Here is a 6028-nt window from a genome sequence, read left to right on the forward strand (position 1 = left end):
AGCCTCTTGGGAAACTCCAATTCATCCAAATGGAATAATTTTAAACTACAAGGTTTGTTAACAACTATTTTTGTATTTTATTGAATATTTTTGTTCATTTTGGCTTTTTCAAGGATTTCTTGTGCATGTTATTGCATTCAAGAGGCCTGCACTGTTCAATTTTACACTTTTAATGATCTTTTTAGTATATGTTTTATAAATCTACTGGTGGTCCTCCTGAGGAAAAAAATGTCACTGGTAAAACTATAACTTTCACTCAATTGGAGGCGCTCGCTACTTATATCTTCAAGGTATGCTGAGTCCATGAAAGGTTTAGTGTTAAGAAATCAGGAGTTGCGCATAAAAAGACTTACAACATACCGTGGGATTGATTGGATTGTAATCATCAAAATAAACGGTAGATGTAAAATAAAAACACTTCCAAATGGAAACAACCGCTTCAACTAAAAAATAATTTTACCTCAAAAATCCGTCCACTTGTAAGTGGAGCTCAAACTTCACCATTGATTTTGTTGCGTTTCATTAGGTTGCCGCTGTTAATACTGCTGGCGTTGGCACGTACTCAGATTCTAAAATAGCTGTAGCTGTTGTTGAAAGTAAGTTAGTCTTTGAACTTCTTGCTCTTTTTGTGTTAAGGTGCCTTTTAAGGTCATACTTGGAAAATTCAATGGCATTTTCTATTTGAAATGATATTTAGTTCACAATTATTTAAACGTTTTTGAGCAGTATGTAAAGACCACGAAGCAGATATTTGCTTTTATGTATTGCAATTGTATGCGAAGAACAAGTGAAGTTTCATCTTGAAAAAAAACTTCCAGTTTTGTCGAATAATTCTTTCACCAAATCCTTCATCTGAAGATCGGCAAGCATAAACTCTCCGCGTGTAAGCTTAATAACGAATGCCGCATTAAATTTGCTAATAGTTTTATGCATGTAAATGTCAATTATTTAAATTGTCGTGCACGCACTAACTTTTTATCTTCTCTGTCTGCAGAACCCACACTTCCTCCAACGTCATTTCGTCTCATAGGAAAGACATCATCGTCTGCGACGTTAACATGGAAAGCACCGCTATTGAAAAAAGACGCTAAGCTTTCTTTGGCACCAAAGGTGTGTTATCCTGAACACAAAACAACTTTATATGTCGATAAATCACGACGATTTTAAATTATCTTTTGCAGATCATAGACTTTAATTTTTGTGTTTAGAGCTACAACATATATATGAAAAAAGATGGAAAGTTTACACGTGTAAACACTTCGTCATTCAATGAAGTTACGTTAAAACAATTAAAGCCAAACACATTTTATGAAATGGCAGTTTCTGCTGTTATCGTTAGTGAAGGACCTAAAGGATACTTCAATTTTACGACTAAGGTCGGAGGTAGGATATTTTACCATACTACAACAATTTTATTGTTTTTCTTAGTGTGAGCATGACAAACATTTATCATTGTGCTTTTATCGACTTTCATTGAGAATGGTGTTTAAGAAGTCAGCGTACTTGACTAGATATCCTTCATACACATATGTCATGAGGATTGTTTACTTAAAGTTTATTCCACTTTTGTGATTTGTTAAATTTTTATAAGGATTTCTTTAGTTCTTATCAGTGAACCAAATATGTGGTGCAATATTTTCTGTGAGCTTTTATATCGATTTAGTTCCCCAACCACCAGCTAATTTGAGGGTTGTGAACATTTCTTCATGGCAAGCAACACTTACATGGTCTCCGCCGGTGATCAACAATGTAAACATTCAATACTATGTTTATCAGGTATTAATGAATTTTATTCAATTTCAAAGTAAATTATTAATATGAATTATGTCCTATAAACAGGCCCGATTCAAGTCTAACGTGATTGATTTGAATCAATGAACATAGCCAAACCACATTCACTAGAGGTTAAACTTTTATCTTGCCCTCATGAAATCAACAATTTGTTTTATACGAAATAAGGGTTTTTGTGACATGGTTTTTTGGTTCTTTATTTATCTTACTCTTTATTTATTATCATTCAGGTAGCACCGTACACAAATCGCAGCCGTTGGTTATCGAAAAAAACGCAGTTTAGTGTATTGGGACTCAGTCCTTGCACGTCTTACTTGTTTGCTGTATCTGCGTGGAACATTTACGGCAACAGTGAACGTAGTCATATTGTGCCTTTTACAACAGGGGAAGCTGGTATGTTACTATTTCACAAATATTCAAAGTTATAGAATCCCCCCTGTTGAAATCTTGGACTCATTTGAATTTTAACACCCTCTTGTATTATGGATTTTTTCTTAACTGAATTGGCGCGTTTAAATTTTTGATTTTTTCTACACGGATTCTGAACCTTAGCCATCGAATTTTAAACCCCCCTTGTATTATGGATTTTTTCTTAACTGAATTGGCGCGTTTAAATTTTGATTTTTCTACACGGATTCTGAACCTTAGCGATCGAATTTTAAACCCCTTGTATTATGGATTTTTCTTATAATTGAATTGGCGCGTTTAAATTTTGATTTTTCTACGGATTCTGAACCTTAGCGATCGAATTTTAACACCCCTTGTATCATGGATTTTTTCTTAACTGAATTGGCGCGTTTAAATTTTTGATTTTTTCTACACGGATTCTGAACCTTAGCGATCGAATTTTAACACCTTGTATTATGGATTTTTCTTAACTGAATTGGCGCGTTTAAATTTTGATTTTTCTACACGGATTCTGAACCTTAGCCATCGAATTTTAACACCCTTGTATTATGGATTTTTCTTAACTGAATTGGCGCGTTTAAATTTTGATTTTTCTACGGATTCTGAACCTTAGCGATCGAATTTTAAACCCCTTGTATTATGGATTTTTCTTAATTGAATTGGCGCGTTTAAATTTTGATTTTTTCTACACGGATTCTGAACCTTAGCGATCGAATTTTAACACCCCCCTTGTATTATGGATTTTTTCTTAACTGAATTGGCGCGTTTAAATTTTTGATTTTTTCTACACGGATTCTGAACCTTAGCCATCGAATTTTAACACCCCCCCTTGTATTATGGATTTTTTCTTAACTGAATTGGCGCGTTTAAATTTTTGATTTTTCTACACGGATTCTGAACCTTAGCGATCGAATTTTAAACCCCCCTTGTATTATGGATTTTTTCTTAATTGAATTGGCGCGTTTAAATTTTTGATTTTTTCTACACGGATTCTGAACCTTAGCGATCGAATTTTAAACCCCCCTTGTATCATGGATTTTTTCTTATAATTGAATTGGCGCGTTTAAATTTTGATTTTTCTACACGGATTCTGAACCTTAGCGATCGAATTTTAAACCCCCCTTGTATCATGGATTTTTTCTTATAATTGAATTGGCGCGTTTAAATTTTTGATTTTTTCTACACGGATTCTGAACCTTAGCGATCGAATTTTAAACCCCCCTTGTATTATGGATTTTTTCTTAATTGAATTGGCTCGTTTAAATTTTGATTTTTTCTACACGGATTCTGAACCTTAGCGATCGAATTTTAAACCCCCTTGTATTATGGATTTTTTCTTAATTGAATTGGCGCGTTTAAATTTTTGATTTTTTCTACACGGATTCTGAACCTTAGCGATCGAATTTTAAACCCCCCTTGTATTATGGATTTTTCTAATTGAATTGGCTCGTTTAAATTTTTGATTTTTTCTACACGGATTCTGAACCTTAGCGATCGATTTTAAACCCCTTGTATCATGGATTTTTCTTAACTGAATTTGCGCGTTTAAATTTTGATTTTTCTACACGGATTCTGAACCTTAGCGATCGAATTTTAAACCCCCCTTGTATTATGGATTTTTTCTTATAATTGAATTTGTGCGTTTAAATTTTGATTTTTTCACGGATTCTGAACCTTAGCGATCGAATTTTAAACCCCCCTTGTATCATGGATTTTTTCTTATAATTGAATTTGTGCGTTTAAATTTTTAATTTTTTTCTACACGGATTCTGAACCTTAGCGATCGAATTTTAAACCCCTTGTATCATGGATTTTTTCTTATAATTGAATTTGTGCGTTTAAATTTTTGATTTTTTTCTACTCGGATTCTGAACCTTAGCGATCGAATTTTAAAATCTTATTTTTTGCAGTATTATAAATCCTGACAAAACAGAATTAGTTGTTTAGGGATATAATTGTAATGTGTATTTTCCAGGGGGGATCTTACCACGATTATATTATAGCTAGACTATAGTGACAGCTAATAATGACATAAGAACGCAATATTTACTGGATTACACGCAATTTTCGAATTGTGTTTTACCAATAATTTGTGGAATTCGTTTGGAGAGATTTATTTTTGCGATAAGTACAACAATGACTCTTATTTTCCTAGAACCAGACAGGCCTGCCGAGGTTGAAGTGGCTCTTCAGTGGCCAGCGTCATCTTCTGTAAATGTGTCATGGATACCACCACTAAATCCTCGTTGCGAAATCATTAAGTATAGGGTATAATATTTTACTTTCTTTTCAACGTTAGTTTATATTTATTTTGATACTAGACTGAAAAGTTTAAGGACCCTAGTTTCAATATCAATCAATTTCTGACGAAGATGCTACAGACTTGGCAATACAAGAACGCGCGGCTCTACATTGTTGATGAAGACACTAGACTGGAGTTAATCATTAATCAGATTTATATTTTTCCAGGTTAGTTGGGTCCCTATGTCAGGCTTACAGAACAGCGAGGATGAGAAAGAACCGCCTTATGTTGATGTGGACGCGCAGACATTTTTAGTTCACATCAATCATCTCAAAGAAAATACGAAATATACAATTAACGTTCAGGCTTCAACAGAAGCTGGTTGGGGCATGCCTCATACTGATGAACTAAAAACTCAATTTTGTAAGTTTGATCGCCGTCAACGTTGATGTTGTATACTATAAACTATGCATGTAGTTTTTTGTTATCGATCTCTGTATTATTAATTCAAACAAACAAACAAAAATAACCTCCAAAGGTGGAACCATGAAAATGAATGGAAAAGGAAATGTAAAACATCTTTTTTCATGTACACTCGCCAAATAATACCCATTTTCAGGCAACGTTTGTGGTAGAGCACATAACAGCAATTTCATTATGTTTTACCTGTTCATAGCATGTTTACTAAAGGCTCTTTCCCACTCATCGCAAAATGCTCTCGCTGCGAGCTTGCGAGTCTGTTCGTGCGATCAAAAAAATTTGTTCAATTAATTTAACTATGCTGCAAGTCATGGTAAGCTCGACTTACAAGCAGCGAGCTTGCGAGTACGTTTTGCGACGAATGGAAAGAGCCTTTAGTGATATATGACTTATCTTTACAGTTAACTACTTTGAATGAACTTCAGATCGTTGGTAATAGTTTATCGATGGTTTGTTTACACCAGAATTTGATGATTTGCGTTCTCATTTAGATCCTTTTGGCAGCCAAAGCGTGCACATTCAGTTTGAGTCACAGAGCAATGTCAATGAACTAAAAGAGACAAGAACTTCAAGAAATTGTTCATTAATAGGATCGCTAAAATTGGTGGCATTTCAGAGTATGTGGATTAAGCAACATTTCTCCTTCAAGATAAGTTATCATTGAAATGACGCAACCTTTTACGTTGCCTTTGTGTGTCAAGAGAACGAGTTTTAGACTCGTAGCTAAGTCGTGATTGCATCGTGGATGACTGTGTTGCAACTGGGCTGCGGTGAAGATTAATTTTCGTCATTTAAAAAAAAGAAGACTTTCTTGAAATTGTAATATCTTTTCTAAGTTTTTACCATGTGATGTTTTTTAGTGTGCGTATCGCCGATGTACGGTTTGATGTGGAGGAGAATGCTGTTGTATTTGAATTGATTAGTAAAAAAGAACTTCATGGTATGTTGGATAATGCTAGCATTTGTTGAATAGTTAACTAAAATTCTATATAATGTGGTTTGCAATCATTAAACTTTGTAGAGGTGAATCATGGTATGTCACAAAATCAGATTGCCTTTTATATATTCGTAAATTTATCTCGATGAAATATTTTTATTTGTATACAG

Source organism: Xenia sp. Carnegie-2017, unplaced genomic scaffold (assembly GCF_021976095.1).
Source record: "Xenia sp. Carnegie-2017 unplaced genomic scaffold, XeniaSp_v1 HiC_scaffold_14, whole genome shotgun sequence".
Classification (NCBI taxonomy): Eukaryota; Metazoa; Cnidaria; class Anthozoa; order Malacalcyonacea; family Xeniidae; genus Xenia; species Xenia sp. Carnegie-2017.